The sequence below is a fragment of the Dipodomys merriami genome, unplaced genomic scaffold (assembly GCF_024711535.1).
Source record: "Dipodomys merriami isolate MVZ:Mamm:240054 unplaced genomic scaffold, mDipMer1.0.p SCAF_15, whole genome shotgun sequence".
Taxonomy (NCBI): Eukaryota; Metazoa; Chordata; class Mammalia; order Rodentia; family Heteromyidae; genus Dipodomys; species Dipodomys merriami.
This window is the reverse complement of record NW_027202826.1, coordinates 10,477,911-10,496,482: the sequence shown is the minus strand read 5'-3', so window position 1 is coordinate 10,496,482 and position 18,572 is coordinate 10,477,911. Positions and strand designations below refer to the sequence as shown.

Below are 18,572 nucleotides of genomic sequence, written 5' to 3'. Positions count from 1 at the left end.
GCATAGGTCCCAGGGAATGGGAGTGGGAGGTCCCAGAGGAAAGAATCCCTAAGCATTTAAAAGGGAAAGGGGGGGGGCGGTGCTGAGAGTGAGCATCAGACAGCCAGATGCCCTAGCAGCCACGTGAAAGCTGAGGGAGAGGCTGAGGAAGAGGATGAAGTACGCCACCCCTCGATCTGGGCTGTCTTCTGTGGCAGCCCAATAGGAATGGGAGACTGTGGGAAGGGAGGACGGTGGGCTGAGCTTACCCTAACTACTTAGAGACCAGTTCCCTTCCACTCATGCTTCTAGTGTCACCTCTAAGACAGAGCCCTGCCTGCCTGTGCATGCCCCCAGCAGATGGTGAGAGAGAGAAGAGGCAGGCCACGCTGCGCTCCTGTCTGTATGACATCCATCTTTCCTTCCAGGTCCACTGGGGAAGTAGGGAGCTGGACCCACACCTACATGCCAGGAAGACAAGAAAACCCATGGGGGCACACGCTTCCCCCTGGCTCATGTCTAAGCACGAGGAGAAGAGGATGTGTTTATGGATTAAACAATAAAGAGCCCTCTTTCCTTCTGATCATATTATTCCAAAGTCCAAGATCAGCATGTGTATTGCAAACAAAATGGCATGGCCAGACTAACCCTGTAGCGCCTGGCTACTTGTTCACTGTCTGGGTCTAACACGTGATCGCCACGCACATGCTCATCTGAAGCCCTGCAGGAAAGTTCAAGTGATGGGCCTCCAACAGCGATGTGTTTTAGGATTGGCTGAAAAGTGTGGTAAGGTGTAGAGGTTTTCTCTCTCATCACCCCCAGAGAGTCTGATTGGATCAGTCCACGGTAGGTCACAGCATCTGTATTATTTCAAAAGAAGAACTTGACATAATTCCTCTGAGCACCCAATGCAGAGAGCTGTTGTGTAAGGCCGGGGTGAGGTTGCTAAGCAAGCAGGTCATGTTGGACTCTACTGAATTCACAGAACTTGACACAACTGATGTCATCTTAAGAAAATAAGCAGATGTGTAACTCGACACGCTACACTCCAGTGGAAATCCTAGTCCATTTTGGCCATGAATCAGATGACACAGGACCAAGTCTTAGCTGTCACAAACTGGACAAGTGAACTTTATTAAGGCTACATGTATAAAACACACTTCCTGTTTCTTACTGAGCAGGGCCGCCCCTTCCCCCACCTCCACTTAGCCTACGGTCATCCGGATGATCAAGCACTTCTGTCTGCAGTCCTGCTTTGAAAAATACAAATGTCTGTAATAGCAGCAGGTAATATCAATATTAGATAAACGGAGGGTGTTATTTACACTTCAAAGGAATCCTTTGCCTTACAAAGAGATTTTTTAATGTTCCTTAACATTTAAATGCTTTACTCACTAAAAATTAATTGAAGAGTAAGACCAGAGGAACACACAATTAATGTATTGTTAAAGCAGTAAGGTGATAAATCAGAGATGGGGGCTTCTGAAATGAGCACCTAAGCCAATAGATTGATTTTTTAAAACTCAATTCATATCTATCCATTGCTGAAAGCAAGGTATGACTTTAAATATAAATATATACATATATATTATTCATTATTGTTAGTAAGGAAAACAGAAGTTTCCCCATTATTTTTGCATATGTGGTTGTTTTATTTTCCTTTCCCCCAACTGCTTTCCAAAATTAGAGTACAATTTCTACCCAGAGAATGGCAAGTGGATTTATTCCCCATATTCTCCTTTGTTTTCATTGGTATGAATCTGTTCCTAAATCCATATCTCTAAAAAGTAGGATTGTACTATGGAGAAGTATCCAGAGAAACGACTTAGTCTCCAGTGGTCTCCCCTTTCCTCCTAGAAATATGGCCCAAGATGTAGACTAGAGGCTAAAATCCTTGTTCCAAAGCATAGGTTTCTGGCTCTGTTCAGAAGGTAAAGAGAAGTGAGCAACAGGTATTGTTGGGGGAATAGAAAGTCATATATAAGTGAAGGAAATGGATACAAGCACAGACAACTAGTAAGTTTCATCCTGAAATGCAATGTGAAAAGGGATTCTGAAGGTTCATTTGGGCTCACCAGGAAATAATTCCATGATTGATTAGTCATGTCTGCCATGCACAAGGAGTAAGGCTGGAGAAGGTACATTTCTTCATTAAGATCATGATCAAGGAGAAAGAAAGGAAGAATGAATAGCTTTTACACACACACACACACACACACACACACACACACACACACACACACACACACACAATTAGTTGGCAAAATGTACTTTTTATTACTTTATTAATAGTTTTTGTAGGTTTTTTTTTTTTTGTCAGTTGTGGGGCCTGAACTCTGGGCCTGGGCGCTGTCCCTCAGCTCTTCAGCTCAAGGCTAATGCTCTACTACTTGAGCCACAGCGCCACTTCCAGCTTTTTCTGTTTATGTGGTGCTGAAGAATCGAACCCAGGGCCTCATGCATGCAAGGCAAGCACTCTACCACTGAGCCACCTTCCCAGCCCCACTTTATTGTTGTTCTAGAGATGATATACAGTGGGATTACCTTTACATATGTCAAGTAATAAGTATAGAATGTGCTACTATTAAATACTATATTCCAGTCATCCTTCAAATCTCACTTCCCCCATGATTGAACAACACATCATCTGATTTTTATAGTACGTTTCCTGGCTCTTATCGCTGCATCTCGGCTCACCCTCTTACTATCACCTTTAGTTTTGTGAATCCTTGAAAGTCCCCTGTAGCCCCTGGATGGTCTTGATTTTCTTTCCTCCCACCTCAAATTTCATAGTACGTGCAGGTGCAGAAGATGCCTGTTAAGTAGTCTGATTTTATTTCATCATCTGCCTGGATTGCTTATGCTTACCCATTTTCCCAGGCCAGATGGTGCCATCCGTGGATGGTGAGGTGCTCCAGGGAATGCCTTGGTGATGAGCCTGCTGTTCTTCATGTAGCATTTCAGATGGTCGTGATGGGGCTCTGCGAAGATCCTGCCTCTCAGCTCCAAGGTCCTCATTTCTCTGCGAGTGCTGGTGATTGACAGCTCTTAGCTTCTCTGCACACCTGTGAGTAAAGATGGCAGCCTGGGGGAGGCTCTTCTAGCCTACCCTCCTAGGTTGCAGCTCAACCTTGCAGGTTCCCCAGCTCATTTCTGTCTTCCATTCTGACCCCCTGGCTTGCAGAGTTCAGGCTCATGTACAAAATAGAAATAACAGCTGCACATAAACTGTGTAACCAGCTCATGTGATCACGTAAGTCGGATGTTCTTTCTCCCTTTGCTGGTATTGAGTATTGAACTCAGGGGCTTGATCTTGCTAAGCAGGTGTTCTACCACCTGAGCCACACCTCCGGTCCAGAATATCTCTCTAAAATTAACACATCTGTCTATCATCTATCTATCTATCTATCTATCTATCTATCTATCTATCTATCTATCTATCTACCTATCTATCTATATACATCCCGCCATTTGTTTCACCATCTTTCCATCCATCCTCCTCCCATCAGAATGGCTCCCCTTTAGTGATCAAGCTGATTGATATTGTCACTTTCTAGGAAAGGCTCCCAGGTCCATAGGGACCTGCTGAACCTGAGGTGACACCCTGTTCCATATTGAGTGACCGGCTGACATAGGGTAGAAAGGCCCAGCTTTCTTGCAGTAACGTGGGGCAACTTGAAAGGGACTTTCTAGGTCTCGGGGTTTCTAGTTCTTCATCCCTTTCTCTGCTGTGTCACAGTGCAACTTCTCCCTTGGCCCAGTCATGCTTCCTTTGCCTCCTCCCCACCTTCTAGATGACTCCCCTGCCATGGGAGAGTCCCTTCCCCCGGCCAGTCTCCCATAGTTTGATTCTTGGGGACTCTAGAGAGAAACAGTTCCATACCATTCTTTTCAGCTTGAGAGACTGTGACCTAGCATGTACCCAGGACTGGGCACTATGGAGACACTGAAGGATGAGGGTGAGGAATCTCTGCTTGCTTCTTGTTTCTTGTAGAGAGCCCTTATTGAGCAGCATGGCGGGAGCATGGGCCGGTGCTCCAGGGGCCTTCATACACCCACAAAGCCCCAGGGGGAGCCCCTGAAACTCACAGTGGGCAACGAGGTGAGGATGGTAGAGAGGGGAGCAGTCAGGATCCTGAAGTTGGACATGATTTTGTAGCTATGGAGAACCCATAGGAGTGTATGTATGATGTACATATGTGTGTACACCCATGTGTGTATGTGCATATGTATGTACTATGCACTGTGGGTATCCATATGTGCATATTCATGTGTGTGTGCACATGTGTGCATGTGTATTATGTGTATGTTTGTATGTGTGTATGCATCTATCATCTATTGTCTGTCTGTCTGTCTATCTATCTATCTATTTATCTATCTATCCACCTACCTACCTATCTACCTGTCATCTATGGAAAGTCTTTCAGAAGACTGAGCCATGGTTGGATTTGTGTTTCCGTAGGTCACTCTGGGGACTTTAATTGTGGGTAATATGAAGATTTGTTTTCGTCGTTTATTCCTACAAGTTGGTTAGCAGCTCAGGGCTTAAAACTCCATTTCTAAGAACAGCTCAAGGTCTAGGTATGACTCAGGTTTTTACTCATAAGATATATTCACCCAAGGTTTAGAGGTGGAAATGAGGCTGTCCTTCTGGGCTGCGAGCTCACTCCTGGTGGCGGGGTTGGGGGGGGGGGGGGGAGAGGGAGTGGAAGATTCTGTGGTGGCTCCGTGGCCACAGCGCTTCTTGGTGTGGCTGCTTCCTAATCATCATCTGACATCCCACCAGTGTGGGGGGAGGTGATGTTAGAGCTGGAAGCAAAAGCAGCACAAGCTTCACTCTTTGGCCAGCAGCTCCTTCATTGTGGGCGAGGCCGTGGCCCCTGGTCCCTATATTCTACAGTGTGGCTCTCAAAGCCATTTCCCACAGCTCAGCCTGCGTCTTCCGTGACTCCAACACTTCTGTAAGCCATGTGAGACCAGACGCAAATCACCTTCTTCAATGGAGAGTATGAATTCTAGGCTCTGCGATCGACCCCCGATGGGCACAGAGGCACCGAAGCCTGTTGTAAGGCTGTCTTGGTGTCCAGGTGATGATAAACAAGGGCGTGCAAGGAAGGGGAACATTTGGGAGGTAAAATTAGCAGTATGTGGTGATTAATTGGGTGTCAGGGGTGGAAAGCATAAGAGAGGTAATTGCTAACATGACTCAACTTTCTGTGCAGAGAACACAGATTGGATATTTTGGGGAAAAGCAAGGTTGGACGTGGGAGGCAAAAATGACAAGTTCAGATGCCTATGGGTTATCCAAGTACATTTCCCACTTTTTCATGGTTAAATCAGTGGTCGGTGCGTAATATTAATATCTGTTTCTTCCCTGAGTTTGTGAGGCCAGGAGAGAAAGAACCACATCTTCCTATTCTTACCTGTGTGTCCTCACACAGCGAATGCTTGCTTCTTGATAGACATTTACTGAATGCTGATCAAGTGAGTTGGATTAAAAATTGTACTGATCTACTCAGCATTATCACAATGAGCACTCTCATACACGGTGACTAGAAACAGCAATTAGGCACTCAGCAAAATTGTGTTTTTGAAGATGATGATAATAATGAGGATGGTTAATGAGGAAGAGGAGGCGAGTGATAGCGATGGTAATTTGCTGTGTTTGGGCAGGAACGTGCCAGAGGTGTGGAATTTCATCAGTGTTCCTCTAAAATCCAGGCAGATCATCCAGAATCCCCTACTTCTATCAAATTGGACTTGCTACATATTCATTAGGTGCCAGTCGTACGGCAGACCTATTAGGGAGTTTTCCCAGGTGTTTTGCAAATGGAATGACTTCTGTTGATCTGTCATAGACTTAGTGCAATTGCCGGCTCTTGTAAATCACAGCCAAAGTTGACTCCAGAGCTTCGGAGTAATGCATGCCCTCAGCCAAGCTGATTTTCTGCAGCTGCTCCGAGGAGACCACCAACCTGATCATTATCGGCAATGTGTTGAGCAAGGAGGCCTGTAGTGGGGGTGGCTCTGTCCCTGCATACTTCACACATTGTCTCTATGCTGTGGGTCTCTGCTGAGCATGCTCACAAGGAGCAATCTAGGATCATCAGACCCAAGGCCCCTATTACGAACAAATACTTAGAATGCTCCCTTTACCTTCCTGGCATATGTGCACATATAATTTTAAATATAACACTTTCTTGCCTAGCTAATTAGTAGGGATAGAAGGTCAAGACCTTACAATAAAAGGACATACGTCTCAACATGCTCTTGGCCACATTACTAGATATCAGAAGGTGCACAGAGTTCAAATTCAGAGGAAACCTCCACAAATGTGACCTTCACAAATGCCACACCATAGACTGGCAGCTTCTGTTATCCTAGACAACAGTCCTTTCATAAAGTTCCCATCAAAAGGGAAGAGCAGTCTTCCCTGGGTCTGGGGGCTCCGTTCTCTGTAAATTAAGTACATGTCAACCTGTAAACAACCCCAAACAACATTCTGCCAAACAAATGAAAAATCTAAATTCTGTGTGAAGGATTTAGATTGAGATGATTTTTTTGTTGTTTTTGGAAAGGATTTTCCACCTATAATATCATCCAGTGAACACAGTTGTTCTGGAGTCAGATGAGTCAGATGATTCTTGCTTTTGAAGACTGTCTGCTAGTGGACGACTGATGCCAAGAGAATCACCTAGTCAGCTAATGGCTTTCCACAATTCCCACATATCCCTAAAGGATACTGACTCACCTGTCTAGAGTTCTTCACCATTCCCATGTGGGTTTCCTGGTTAGATCACTTCATGGTGAACCTGTCCATTGACGTGAAGCAGGGGGCTGAGAGACCAAGCAGTAAGACTTGCAAGGACATCAGGAAGCAAGTATGGTTGAGAATCCTATATACCAGCTCTGAAGGTTGCATCATGGGAATTTATTTGCTCCCTACACATGAGGTAGAAGTTCATTTCTATTAGGGTTATAGACAAATAGCAATGGAAGTTCAGCTACCTTCTTGTCTTTAGTTCTTTGGAGTTTATGCCCGATAGTCACTTGAAATTGGAGAAGAGTTTTTCATAAGCAAGTGAGATTTGGGGGACTATTTGTTATCACCACCTGTCCTGATTCAGCGACTCTCTAACAACTCTCTCTCTATTCTTATTTCCTTGATAACCTCTCCCTTTCAATCCACCTGCTTGTTTCTTCTGACCTTGTGGCCACCAGACTTAGAAATCCAGCAAATCTGGGCTGGGAAGGTAGCTCAGTGGTAGAGTGCTTGCTTTACATGCAATAGGTCCTGGGTTTGATTCCTCAGCACCACATAAGCAGAAAAAACCAGAAGTGACGCTGTGGCTCAAGTGGTAGAGTGCTAGCCTTGAGCTGAAGAGCTGAGGGACAGCACCCAGGCCCAGAGTGCAGGCCCCATGACCAGAAAAAACAAACAAACAAACAAACAAACAAAGAAATCCAGCAAATCTGGCTTTGTTTATGGTAGAAGAGGAAAAAATTGCACTAATCCTTCCTCCATTACAAGGCTCGTGGCTGAGACCCCTATAAACAGATGACTGGTGAACAAGAGAAAAGCATACAATTGGACTTCCTATCTGTTTTCTGTCTCTTGGGAACTTTCAGAAGCTAAGACTCAAAGACATGGAGAAAGTTCCATGTTTTCAAAAACATACCAGACTCCATTCAATAGCAGCAGGGAGCAGCTACAAAATTATTTTAACTAGTACAGTATGAAGTATAGTCAGTTGCAAGCAATGATGAGTCAATACTGCATCTTTTGTTTATATCTGCCTTGACTGTTAATGGGGCCTTCTATGGTCTGTATGTGTCTATATGAATACACTTGGATAAATTTTCAACATCTTTTGTGGGTTTTCTTTTTCAGGCCTGGGGATGGAAACCAGGATTTCATGCATGCCAAATAAGCACTCTACCATTGAACCACCTCTAGCCCTATAAACTTTAACTTTTTGAAATGCATGTATATATGTTTTATAATAGGAAATGGTAAAAAAAATAAACTGTTATCTATTTATGCGCTTGAGACACACCTGACTTTTTCTTTATTTCTTTGTCATGTTTCTAGGCTATATGGCTCATCTGAAAATATTTTCAGAATGTCACAAATCTCTTCTTTTCAAAAGATAACCGCATGTAAGTTAAACCTGCTTGCTTGAACTCATGGTGCTCAGTGCATTTTCATGTAGAGTTGTGCAGAAGAAGGATGGGAGAGCAAGGTATAGAATCCAATGGGAATCCACTGGTTCTTTGGGGGAGGGAACTGAGCAAAACTGGTTTGTTCAGGTTCTTTATATCCCCATATGACATTGCTTCCCCCAGCAACACGGCAGGACAGCTGTCCCATGACAGTAGAGGAGAGAAGCCCAGAGGTGACCTTCACAAAGAAAGGTTGACGATTCGATGAGAACGGTTCCAGCTCCTGCCGCTTTCTCGAATGCTAAGGTGCGGCATCTGGAGGTGGCACGTCCTGAGTGCTGTCCTCTTCAGGCTGACTTCTGCACATCCAGAGTATGACTTTCAACACATGCCCTCTGGCTGGCTGACCTTTGCTTTGGGTAAGAGCTGAGGGTCCCAGGAGCCAGGTAAGTACTAACGTTTCCTAGTGGGTAAAGGTGCATCCCTGATGAGATGCCAGGGCTAAGAAGCTCATCTTTGGGGACAGGATTCTAGGAGAGATAGCATGCAGGTAACAAAAGGAGATGAGACCACCTTGACTTTGTTGTGGCCCCGGCCTTTGGCAGAGGGGTTCAGCACATATAGGGGATACTGAATATTGGATGAACAAATTCACCAGTTGTGTTAGGTATAGGTTTAAACAGGTTTAAACACTCGGATGTGAGTGTACATGTCACATACCTCAACACTTCCCTACTCTGGAGGGCAGAGAGCAGAGAAAGGACAGTTGATGGAAGTCAGCTGACCAGAGTAAAACCTGGCTTCTATGTATGACCATGTGACTTTGAGAAAGGTACCTAGCCTGGGTGTTTGTGAGGGAATTGAAATGAGCAGACTGCTGTGTTTTTACCAATTCTAATAGTCCTTGGTTCTCTAAGTCTGAAATACCACCATAATCAAACAAGAACAGCGAACGTGCCGGGATGTTGTGGTCTTTAGCCCAGTGATTTCTTAACCTTCACGCTTGTTTATTTTTTAAATTACCTTTTCTTCTTCTGTACACGCAGTTTGGTTAAGCATTTCAAAACTAAAACCAAGCAATCTTGCTCTTATTCCTATGTCTCTCCATCCTATTAGGTAACTATTTCTCAATGCCTTATTATTATTGTTATTTTTCTTTATATCGTTGCCAACAAACATTCTGAATTACTCCTTTTTCTTACACAAAAAGAAATGTTTTCTACATGCTGCTATGTGTTAGTTTTTCTCATCTTAGAAAACATCCTGGCACTCTTCTCATTTACGCATTCAAGTGTGTTTGTTTATTTTTTTTCACTGATATATAGCATTGCATTGTATATTGCTCCATAATTTATTTTTAACATCCATCAATGAATATCAGGTCATTTCTATTCTCTGGGTATTACATCGTAATCAGTAAGCTTGTGTGTATACCAGGTAAGTTGAGTGGATTCCCAGAAGTGGGATTGCTGGGTGGATGGATAAATGCTTCTGTAGTTTGGGAGTTACTGGCACATTCCCCATCATGGAGCAGATTCCCCTTGCATTCTCAGCAGCAAGCAGTTGAGAATATGTTTCCCATAGCCTCATCAACAGGGCAGGGTGTCCAGCCTTCAGATGGATAGACATTAACCTGAGAGGGAACAACTGTATTTTACTACGGTGATTTACATCCATCTTCTTGCCAGAGAATACTGTTTTAGGTATTTGAAGATTATTCACATTTTCTTCTAATGTTGTGTCCTTGACTTTTTTTTTTATTTCTTTTGATTTTTTTAAACTTCTTATTGGGAATTTATAAGCTGAAAATATTTGAACAATTTCTTTTCTCCTTACGGTTTTGAAGTTTTTGAAGAACTAATAATCATTAGTGTTACTTCAAAACAAATTTACTTTACACATATATTAAATGTATGAAACTTTACAAAATGTGTAAGTATATTGGCTTGTTAAAATTTTATAAGTACATATGTTGAATTCTACGCTAGCTGTTGATAAAATAAATAAATTCAGAGGACTCCCTTGCAAGTTAATAAATGCAGAAACACAGCTCAAAACCTAGTGTGGAATAAGCAGTAATAGTATCTGACATTTGAATAGCTTGCTACCATTTATAAACCACCTTCACAGTTCTCATTTTTGGTATCTTAGCGATTTTCTAAAAAGTCTCATTAGTTAGATTTTCAAAAGGACAATGCATCATAAGATCATATTAGCAAATGGAGCTTTTAGCAAAATTTTTGGCAACCATGAAGTGCATGTAAGAAATTTTGGTGGGCTTTGGAGTGAAGGATGCTAATGCACTGAGAATAATTGGGAGAGGTCTGGGATTTAAGGGGACAGATGAGGCAGAAGAGAGGACCCCGAGCTAGAAAAACAAGATAGTGAAAAATGTGTCCCTCCCACACTCAAAACACTTTAAAGCCAGGGAACTACCACCACCATCTGTCTCTAAACAAGTCACACAAATGGTCTGAAACCTGAGACCACTGATAGGTCTATTGGTACCAATAACTGTAGTCATGTCTGTGTCATAGAGTACATCAACCTTTCAATTCTTTTAAGAACCTCCAGAGTAAGCATCAGTTCCTACCTATCATATCTAGAGCAGTTCACCACCAATAAACAATATCATTATATCTACAACTCCTGACTCCTAACTCCTCATTCTGAAATATTAAATGACCTGATATTCATTGATGGATGTTAAAATAAATTATCACTTAAAGAAATAGAAATAATTAAAAAACAGACTAAGACTGTAAATTGGAGGACAATGTGGGTACACAGCAAAGTTAAAAAGAAAGAAAGAGAGAGACAAAGAGAGAGAAAAAAGGAAAGAAGGAAGAAAAAAAAGAGAATGAGAGAGAAAAGAAAAAGCAACTTGCCAGGCACCGGTGGCTCACGCCTATAATCCTAGCTACTCAGGAGGCTGAGATCTGAGGATCGTGGTTCAAAGCCAGCCCGGGCAGGAAAGTCCATGAGACTCTTATCTCCAATAAACCACTAGAAAACCTGAAATGGTGCTGTGGCTCAAGCAGAAGAGCGCTCACCTTGAGCTAAAGAGCTGAGGGACAGCGCCCAGGCCCAGAGTTCAAGCCCTACAACCAACAAAAAAGAAAAAGAAAAAGCAACTAGAGTAGCCATGTAATTTATCATCTATTATCTAAGTGGGGAACTTTTGAGAATGTGAAGGAAGTTAGTAATAATTAGGGCAACGGGCACAAAGCATCTATCTCCCATAAGTGCAGTTGTATGATCTGAATCATATTGCACCATAAATGAGTCCAGGGTACTAACAAGAAGAAACAGGAGACATCACAACTGGCCACAGAAATGCCAAGGATCCTGAGAGATTTCTATGAATATTTCTAGAGTAACAAATTGAATAATATAGAACAAAATGGATTCATTTCCAGAAACATCTAACATGAAGAAACAGAAAATTTGAGCAGACCAATGATGAGCAAGGAGGTTGAATTGAATTTGTGATACAGTCTCCCATCGAAGGAAAAAACCCTAGCCTTTATGGTTTTCTTTGCCAAACTCCTCTAAAGCTTTAAAGAAGTAATGCAGATCATTTTTCAAGTCTCTCAGAAGTACTGACAGTAGAAATACTTCCAAATTCATTTCATGAAATCAGTATTATGCTGATATCAAAGCCAGATGAGGACACCATAGGAAAAGAAAATTGCAGGCCAAGGCTTCTGATGAACAGAGATCACAAATCCATACTGAAACTAAAGTGAACTGACTCCGAACAAGGCATTAAAACCAACATTCGCAGGGCTAGACGTGGTTGTGCAAACCTGTAGTCCCAGCTCTACTGGAGGCAGAGGCACAAAGTGACTAGAGTTAAGAACAATCTTTGCTTGAAAATTATTGAGTACTTTCTGCTCGGCTGTTCCCCGGCACGGGAGGCAGCCATGGCGCCCAGCCGGAATGGCATGATCCTGAAGCTCCACTTCCACAAGGCCTGGCAGCGGCAGACGCAAGGCCCGGCAGGCCAAAGCGCGCCGCATCGCCCCACGCCCGGCGTCCGGAGCAGAATAAGTCCACCGAGTCCCTGCAGGCCAATGTGCAGCGGCTGAAGGAGTACTGCTCCAAGCTCCTCCTCTTCCCCAGGAAGCCCTCGGCCCCCAAGAAGGGAGACAGCTCTACTGAAGAACTCAAATTGGCCACACAGCTGACAGGACCGGTGATGCCCATCCTGAACGTCTACAAAAAGGAGAAGGCCAGAGCTATCACAGAGGAGGAGAAGAACTTCAAGGCTTTTGCCAGTCTTTGCATGGCCCGCGCCAATGCCCAGCTCTTCGGTATCCGAGCTAAAAGAGCCAAGGAAGCTGCAGCACAAGATGTTGAGAAGAAAAAATAAAGATATGTTTGAGTATTGTAATAAACCCTCAGGAAAACTAAAAAAGAAAAAAGAAAAAGAAAATTATTGAGTAGATTTTAAATGTTCTCACTGCAAAAAAATGTGAACTAATTTATGTTAATTAGCTCAATTTAGCTATTCCAAAATGTACTGCATATCTATTTTAAAATGCCCAAGTGTACATGATAAGAAATGCTTATTTGTCAATTAAAATAAAGAAGACATCTAAATCAAACACACACACATACACAATATTTTCATATTTCGAATCCTTAGCAAGTGAAAGCTTCTCAGAGGAAACACAGTTAGGTAATGTGGCTGACGTTTTCATATCTGAAAATAACATCTTAAGTTTGTGGTAGAGAATCAACTAATTAATGTAATTAATATAGTCCATGGCACACAGAAATAAAACGTTAGCTATTACCTTTATATGATTAACAGCAAGATAGATCAGAAAAATATCTATAATACTACATCTATAGTACTGTTTAAATTTCATCAGAATCTTACAAACCCACACCTTTCACTTGCTTTTCTTTTTGGAGACTGTCAGTATCTGATATTTGAATTTGTCATTCCTGCATTTTGGACACTGCTATTTGGGTCTTTCTCTCTTCTCTGTCTGCTCTGACTGGTTAGTGTTATACTTCTGATATTTGAGTTTATGTTTATCTCTTTGTACTGGCCCAATTTTGGGTATTATATCCTGCTACAAGTGGTATTAAGAAAAAGCATAACTATCTACCAGCAAAAAAATCAAAATAGTTATTAACTCTCTTTATTGACATTAACAGATTTATCATTTACCTTAACATTTGGGAGTCAGACAGACTGTTACAATCCACATTGCAAATAGAGCTGATATTTAGGACATTCAGCTGCTAAACAGACAGAAATTCTCTGACTGGACGTTGGCCTTAATGCCAGGAAGCCTGCTCTTTGCTGTTTAGCTCAAGACCAGCTCAAACTCTAAAGAATTTAGCAGGAGAGAAGTTGACTTTTAATTCTTTTTAGAAATTTCAGATAGGCTTTTCTTCCTGCCCTAGAAGAACTCCTTTATCAATTATTACTTCAAGCCATTCATAGGAATTATAGGTCAGTCATAATGCAAAGGTGCACTTTACCAAATCTAAAATATGGGGACAAACTCAACCTAGTGACCGTCGGTCTCCCAGACTTTTACACCGGAGTAAGAGATAATAGAAACAGGGTGTTAAAAGAACATAAAAGGAGTTCCAAGCAAATTCCGGAGAGAAAGAAGGAAGGAGAAAGAAAGGGAAGGGAGATCAAAAGTCAAGAAAATAAAGCAGGAATAAAAAGAAATGATTACAAAATTCAAATTTAATAGAAAAGGATGGAATATATAAAGTTGGGGAAAATCAGCACACAGGGAAAAGAGAAGATGGAAAATACAAAGAACAGATGGCACCGATCAATTCTCGTATTGACTGTTAAGAGTCCAAACAGAGAATAATGAAAACCAAAGGGAATAGAGGCCAAAGGAAACAGTAGAAAAAGGGGCCTGCTGCTTTCACAGAACAAGGGCTACCAAGCTTTCAGAAAAAAAAAAATTCTCAGACATGCTCATTGTGGAATTTCAGAACCCCGGGGACCAGAAGATGTTACAAGGTTCCAGAGTATTAAAAAAAAGAAGAAGAATTCCCCTGAAAAGGTAAGATAATCAGGTGAGTATTTCTACTTTACAACCACAGATACCAAAACTCAGCATTGACATTAAAAGCTCTGAGCACCAGTTATTTTGAAACTACAATTCTATGTCTAGCATTTAAAGGTGAATGTATAACAAACTCAGTTCCACAAGCTTACAAATGAACTTTTACTTCTATATTTACCTGCAGAAGAAGTTATTTGAGTGTATGGATTCCAGTGGTACTAGGGATCAAACTCAGGCCTTCTCATTTGCAAGACAGGTCCTCTACCATCTGAGCCACACACTCAGCCCCCTTTTCCCTTAGTTGTTTTAAGGTAGGGTCTTACTTTATTTTCACCCTTCCTGGACTGCTAATTCTCCTACTGGTGCTCTCCCCTGTTACCAGGGATGACAGGCAAGGGCCAACATACCCAGCCATTGGTTGAAATGGCATCTCTTGAACTTCTTTCTCTTCTGTCTGGCCTCAAACCATGATCCACTGATCCCTGCCTCCAAAGTAGCTGGAATTATAGACTTGAGCCACTATGGATGCCAATTTTCAGCTGACTTAGCATATGGTTTGTTCAAATTGAAACTGAATATCAATGGGCTCTAAGAAACACATTAACCAAAGAAAGAAAGAAAGAAAGAAAGAAAGAAAGAAAGAAAGAAAGAAAGAAAGAAAGAAAGATGGAAGGAAGGAGGGAGGGAAGGAGGGAAGGAAGGAGGGAAGGAAGGAAGGAAGGAATAGATTCCTAGGCATAAAAGCTGGTTATGGATAATGAAGGCATGCCTATTCCTTTTATTGAGAAGAAAAATAAAAGCAACCAGAAACTCCAGGGAAAACAAAAAAGTGATGTAACTCAGTCATAACCTAAATAGAAATTAAAGTCAATCAAAATGTAACCTTATTTTAACAATTGAATGAGCATGAGAAACAAGATGACTTGTTCTTGGTTCCAGAGACACTTTACTTTGAGCGGCACTCAGGTCAGGACATTGCACCTAGAGAGAAGAAGTATAATCACGGCTCCCTCACTCTGTGATTAACAGTGTTTACATAGACATGATCTAAGCACTGTGTCTTGGTTTTCAGTTTTTAGAATCAACCCATAAACAAAACAGAGGAAATTTAATTGTGGTTATAGAATAGATAGTACTTTGGGGTGAAGGGAAGAAAGTAAAATTATTCTTCTGTCTTATAGAATAAGAAGATAAAAGTATCATTAATTGTTGATGGAACAAGAATTAGGTTGTTCTTTATAGTCACAGCCACCACAGAGAAACTTAAGTTTCAAACCTGCAGAGTAAGAGACCTGAATTAAAATAGCATCTACCTTGGATGGAAGCAGCTACGTAATGTCTTCTAAGATTGTTGATCATGACACAGTCCTGTAAACATATCATTGAGAGACTACAAGGAGCACTAAAAACAGAAACTGTCATCTGTGGAAAGTAGAATTAGGGTGGGAAGGGGTGGGCCAAGGGGGGGGGTGGGTTTTTTTTACATCATAAAGCCTTTGGACAATTTGATATTTAATCATATTCATGAATCACTCTGCTAATATTTTGACTATAAGTCCCAGAAACCTGGTACACCATCACATCATAAAAAAATACCAAAACAGATGACAAAATACACAGAAATATTCTCAATAAAGCAAGAGAAAGGAGGGGCTCAGACAGGTGAAGGGTCATGACCCAGTTCACATTGACCCATGGTTGGTGGGTGGAGCCGCTATGTGAACTTGGGTCATCCAGCCACAGGTACTTGCCTGCCCCAGGGATCCTGGAGGGGACAGGGCCAGGTAGCATGGTGTGAGCACGTGGCAATATTCCACCTGCTCTTCCTCACCAGTTATGTTTGAGTCCTCTATCATTTCAAATCCTATTTCAGAGTTTGAGGGAGATCTAAATAAAAACAGAAAGCACCCACCTGGTAGATAAATGTGCAACGTACATATTTGGAAGATCCTCTGGTGCTATCTCTAAAAACAATGTTGGAAATGCAGTTGGATTTAAAATAAATCTGAAGTATTCGGATGAAAATGTATGGGAAGCTCAAACCATTTGCAAGGTAAGATGTCCTTTTGCAAAAAGGACCACATTCTCCTGTGTGTCTAGACCAACATGCACTTGCACTTGTTTCCTGAAAACAGTTCATCTTGCCACACAGGGATTGTTTACAGGAACTAGCCAGCCCCCTGAGAGTCCTGTCCTAGGACCTTCCTCCTCCACCTCCTCTTCTTCTCTAGCTCTTTAGCTTCAGACTAAGGCTCCTGGTTCTTTCCGGGATGATTTCATCCTCTTGCCTGGCTTAGTGACCTCAGCCAATACTTTTCCTGGATTGGTCACTTGTGGGTCCACTGGGACTGTCTGACAAGGATGCTTTCCTGCACTTTATCTCTGCAAAGACCATCCTGTGCTACACATCTGCTCCAGATAAGGAATTGAACTCTACTCCACATCAGTGCTGGGCTGTATACATCCCCATACTACACCTCCTCATCCCGCCAGATGCAAGCAAAATTTGCATCCTTCATCTGCCCTTTGTTTGTTCTATCTGTTACTGAAGGGGTTCCTTCCCATCCTGGTCCCAGCTTCTTGCCTGAATTTATTGCTACCCGGTTAAACAGAAAGGGTTGGAATATTGAAACATCTTACTGCCAATGGGGAACTTGACAGCAAGTGTTAAAGACTATAATCTAGAAACGCAAATCAAATATGTAGAACCATTTACATAGCCAGGAGGTATTATGGAAGAAATACATGTTTTCTTCTGGGATGTAATGTGCAATCACCTAATTTAGCCCTGCGAAATAAAATAGAGATTGACAACGTTAAGTTGAAGGATGATGACAGCAGAGCTGGAGAGGGCCTCCCTGCCTCCTCTTCCATTACCAGACAATTGGGAACTTTGTGTTGGCTGTTGGGTGTGGGTTTGTTGTAGATCAGGTCAGGCTGATCTACACCAAGCAGGTTGCTTGACCAGGTAGTGGAGAGAACTGGTTAACAACTCTCTGTGGTCATCAGTGGATGTTGATGTTGACTTTTGTGGAGGCTGCTGCTCTGGCCTTCATTTAGTGTTGATGTGAATGAATCCTGAGTGAGACATTTTCTTCCTTTACGATCTTTCCACTATAGACAACGGAAGATGAGCATGTCTGTGGCTAAGTGGTCCTCATTTCCTGAGAGGCTAAAGATCGAAAGGCATTCGACGTCTGAGTAAACAAAGCGTCCAGGAGTCCTAGACTAAATAATAAGCTGTCTCAAACACATGAAAACTCCATTTTCCCGCGTATGGAGATATGGTGGTGATTAACAAGTACAAATAATTTTAAAGCATTGTTCTATTGACAGTAACTATCATTATGTGGCTTCTCGAAGGACATTAAAAATATAACCACAGGCCTCCTCTCTGCTCCTCCGCCCCTAATTAGATTTCTATAGATCGCTGTTTTCCTTCAGAGTACTTAAATAAGTTTATGAGTGTGTTTTTATTTGTATGGCCATTTGTTTTATGTCTGTCTCTCCCAGTGACTATCAGCTTCATGAGTTTTCTTTGAGTTTTCTCACAAATAATATCCCCAATTCCTAGCAATGTCTAACACATACAGTAAGCACTCAGTAATGTCGAAATAAATGAGGTGGCAGGATTAGGAGATTAAGTTATTCAGAAAAAGTCAATAGAGAAGATGTCACATGAAATGAGGTTTCTTTCCGTTGGAATCATCATAGGCAAAGTCTCAACTTGAAAGTGTACCCAGTAATTGTTTTTTTAGATAGTCTCACTATGTAGTCCAAGCGAGGCTGGACTTTAGGATTGTCAGCTTCCCTAGTGCTGAGATCACAGCACGGCTTAAGAATTTTTTTCTCTTAGAGGCCAAACTTTGCTATGCAGGGGGCAGAGAATGACTTAAGGCCAGCCTAGCCAAAAACTAGCAACCTCTATCTCAGGTTTACTAGTGTATATCTGTATTCCCAGCTACACAGGAGGTGAAGGTAAGATGATGGGGGTCCAAGGTTGTCCCAAGGCAGAAGCAAGACCTTACCTAAAAAATAAATTAAAGCAAGAAGGGCTGGGGACGTGAATCTAGTGGGAGCATCCACCCAACAAATGCAAGGTCCAAATTCAAACCCCAGTACTGCCAAAAAAATATTCTTAAATGGTTAAAATGTTTAGGAGGAACAGTAGCCTATATAATTGAAGCCTATCATAGCCAAGAGACTTATAAAGAGGCATGAGAGTTTATTATAAACGTGGAGGCAAACCCAGCCCAGCGGGGTTTTTATTCCAGAATCATCATCAAGGTCTAACTGCATTTACTTTGGAGTCTATATCTGGTGCTGAGAATGACACAAAGCAGATCAAGAACAGGCTCAGCCTCCGTGATGATTACA

The 18,572-nt window shown here is 42.0% G+C and overlaps 1 pseudogene across 1 annotated transcript; it reads left to right on the top strand.

Annotated features, from left to right (window-relative positions):
• The first annotated feature begins 12,026 nt into the window (after positions 1-12,026).
• Positions 12,027-12,545, top strand: LOC138826769 (large ribosomal subunit protein eL13 pseudogene; annotated as a pseudogene). The gene has a single exon (XR_011371842.1). The product of XR_011371842.1 is annotated as a large ribosomal subunit protein eL13 pseudogene (transcript).
• The last annotated feature ends 6,027 nt before the right edge of the window (positions 12,546-18,572 follow it).